The sequence below is a fragment of the Aplysia californica genome, unplaced genomic scaffold (genome assembly GCF_000002075.1).
Source record: "Aplysia californica isolate F4 #8 unplaced genomic scaffold, AplCal3.0 scaffold01143, whole genome shotgun sequence".
In the NCBI taxonomy this organism is placed as follows: domain Eukaryota; kingdom Metazoa; phylum Mollusca; class Gastropoda; order Aplysiida; family Aplysiidae; genus Aplysia; species Aplysia californica.
Window position 1 is genome coordinate 141,779 of NW_004798413.1, and position 4,032 is coordinate 145,810.

Below are 4,032 nucleotides of genomic sequence, written 5' to 3' on the forward strand. Positions count from 1 at the left end.
GCTTAATATTTTGATAATCAGCTGTTTGTTTTTATGTTCCTTAATTCTCAAAATGTGCACGAGCTCATAAATATACGCGTATGAGTGTATTCGGTCTGTGTATTTTTGTACGTATGTGTATGTGTGTGTATGTATGTGTGTGTGTGTGTGTGTGTGTGTGTGTGTGCGTGTGTGCGTGGGTATGTTTGTGTGTTTACATTCGCACGTGTGTGTGTGTTTGTGTGTTTACATTCGGAGGCGTGTGTGTGTGCGCGCGCTCTCGCTCGCTCGCTCGCTCGCCCCTTTTAGGACGCACATGTGTATAATACGTGTTTATGCTTTCCGACACTTGTACTATAAATTCCGCTAATATTCCTGCTCATCTTCTCACCGTCTCTCTATAAGGCAAACGTCTATAAGCCAAGCGCTGGCCTCCATCAATCATTAGATCCATGCGCTCTGCTGAACTGTCTAGGGATAGAACGGCGGTCTTGGAAGATGGGGGCGTGTTCGGGAACACAGTACGAAATAAATGTACTCTTACAGAATATCACAGAGTTCATAAAAATATCCCTAGAGTGAATAATGCAAAAGCATTTGTTTGCATTTGGGAACTAAACAGGAATACATTTGTTTAATGTCGTATCGTGATGGAATCAGGTGCTCGTCAAAGGAATGAAATCGAAGAAACCGACATTATTTTTTTGCCGCCTGTTCAACAATATTTTTCGATTTTTTTTCTGTGGCTCGACATTTCATTCATTCATTCATTCATTCATTCATTCATTCATTCATTCATTCATTCATTCATTCATTCATTCATTCTTGTATTGGTGAACGCTCTGCAAACTGCTGAAACATTAAGGGCTAACAACCGGCCTGTACAGTCCACAAATACACGAAAGCTTATCTTGGAAGGCACTTCTGTTGGGCCTGGGCACAGACAAGACACAGAACGAGAGCCGCAGAAGAAGAATGGATGAGTAGACATGTCTTACTGCATGTGGACATCCCAGGGATAAGTAGTGAGGCTTGTATGACCTTTATGTAGTCGCGAGCGCCGTAAAACTCTTACTAAGGTAAACGTAGACGTCACGTCGGAGTGATTGTGTACATCCCGGCCTTACAGAGAGTTACACTACGGCCTCTCATCTTTCAGAAAAGCAGAACAGCGCAAGGACGTGGACATTCCGAGATCGCCTCGTGTACTGACCGCTTGACCTCTTGTGGGGCCCAGTTCGGAGTGTTGTGTAAAGGAATTTCTTTTTTTTTTAAAGTGCGTTCTCGAGTCTATCGGTTTTCTTAGTTTTTCACTTTAAGTAAGAGATGAACGGCATTTGCAACACTACTTGGTCATATAATTGCCGAAGATTAGAAGTGTTACTTTAGAGTAAGGAGCAAAGAAAAGAAGAAGGTGAGATACAGATAGTAGATGTTTGATTTTCCTTAACTAGATTTGAATTTAATGATCGCAGATAAATAAATAGCATTTAGTAAATTCCCACTAAACAGCAATATCTATATACTTTAATTCTATATTATTACCCCCAAAAGCCTGATAGCTTTCTGAAACAATATCGACTTGCTGGGAAGCACACAGTCGAATTTTCATACAATACATAGTTATACGTATCACTTTTAAAGGGTCGTGTGATTCAGCGGTAACCGCTTTTCCTTAAAAAAAAAAACAGAACAACGCAAAAATGAACAAAACAAAAAAAGAAGACACACGCAAAAAACCCGCCTTTTTCGACTTCCTTCGTTTTTTTTGGGTTGTTTTTTTGTTGTTGTTGTATTTTTCCTTTACTTCCGTCACTAAACTCATAAATAGCCGATCCCGACCTTCACGCATTCTCGTAGAGATTATAGTAGTAGGCTATGTTCTCTTTTCAATTCCCCAAGGATTCTAGCTTTCCCTTGTATACGGCCCCTGATATCGAAGCGGTGCCGACTCAAAGCCGCCATTTCGCCTTCGAGACTCATCTAGCACCACAGTCTCGGACGCAAGGGGCAGTTCAATGTCTCAATCGTACGTCTACGCAATAAAATTGCGCAACAAAAATTTCCGATTCTTATTTCGTTTCGTTCTGCATCTGGAGCGCAGAGCATTCGCTGCTTGAGCGGAAGAGAAAGATGGATTGTCTTCCCCTGAGCTCTTCAAATTGTGACGTGAGATGAAGGGGAGGCTTTCTTCCCCTTCCTTGCTTGTTTTGTGACTCTCTTTCTTCGTTTCTCTCTCTCTCTCTCTCTCTCTCTCTCTCTCTCTCTCTCTCTCCTCCCCCCCTCTCTCTCTCTTTGTCTCTCTCTCTCTCTCTCCTCTCTGTCTGTCTCTCTCTCCCTCTCTCTCCTCCCTCTCTCTCTTTGTCTCTGTCTCTCTCCTCCATGTCTCTGTCTCTGTCTGTGGGTTTGTGTGTGTGTATATATATATATAATATAGACATAATAATAGTGACAGATTGAGGAGAAGGAGAGAGTGAAAGAGGGTTGAGGGAACGAGGTAGGGGTGGTTAGAGAAAGTGAGAGACATGGAGTGAGGAGAGGGTGAGAAAGATCGAGAGATGAAGAGGAAGAGAAAAAGCGGATACATAATATACAGAGAGAGTGGGAGATTGAGAGCTGGAGAGAGATAGAGAGAGAGATAGAAATAGAGAGAGAGAGAGAGAGGGGGGGGGGGAGCTGACTTACCCAAACGCCAAAACGACGAGTGAATGAAAAGCCGTGCAAACACAGAAACAGACCTAAAAACAGATAGATAAATACTGAGACAGGCACAAGGAAGGAAAGAAAGAAGGTAGACGAACAGACAGAAAACAGGAAGAAATCAAAGAACACTTTAGAGAGTTCAGTACATACCTGAGTGGCAGCTGCAAGACGCGCGAAAAACTCTTGCTCTGCAGTTTTATTTTAACAGACTGTATAATCTATCATCTAGTTTTGTAAAATGCCAAGAAGAAAAAAAAAAACCAAACCAAAACCCAAATAAAATAAGAAAACAAGAAAACAACAAGAAAAAAAGTAGCACCCCCCCCCCCTCCACACACCCACATCTTTTTCCTTTCAACAGTCAGTCGTTTTGAATATCTTCTAATAAAACACTTTCCATGCCTTATTTATTAAGATATCTATACTAGACTAAGGCATAAATGTGCACCGTGTTTTAAACTATCAGGTGGAGTAGATTATATCCCAATTTCGGCCAAAACTGGATGTACTGTCTTTTAAAATAAAACTCCAGCGCCACATACTACATGATCTGTTCCCTGCTGTCTTGGAAAACAGACTAGAAGATTTCTAGGAATTTGTTATTTTTGCTGCTTGAATTTATTTTCTGTCTTAAAAGAAGCTCTGGAAGCAAAACACACACCCTCTCAGAAAATAACAAAACACCTAATTGTTTTTTCAACGGCTTTGATTCTAAATTAAGACTTGTGCAATTGGCTGCATTTGTTTTTTACAAAGTGGACTGCTCCATACGCAATTTTAAAATATACATTCTGTATTTCTTTTTAGACGCCACGGGCCCTGTACTGCCGTCAGCTGCTGACAAAACGCCTTTTTGTGGCGTCCGTGGCCTAGTGGTTCGACTCTCGGACTCGCAACCGTAAGGTCGTGGGTTCGAATCCCGTCAGGGGCGCGACGTTGTGTCCTTGGGAAAGGCACTTTACACAAATTTTCCTCACTTCACCCAGGTGGGAATGGGTACCCGGCAATAGACAGCGAAAGATCTTGTCAGTTTGTTAGTGTTTGAGCGCTTAATCAGCTGCTTGCACTGTATACTTCCCAGGAAGCTGAGAATGTTTCGGAGTGTTCTATGGTCTGCCGGGGTAATAATATAGTGTACAGCGCGTAGAGCCTGCTGTTGAGCGGGGATATGCGCTATAAAATGCTATTTATTTATTTATTCTATTTATTTAGTGATCTTTGTTTAGTTGCTCGAAATCTAAAATAAGGGTTTTTTATGAAACCATTTGATCGTTTGTGTTCGATTCTGAAAAGTACCGATATGGGGAAATGATTGGGAGGTGTGGGTGTGAAAAAAATGAGGGTTTGTGT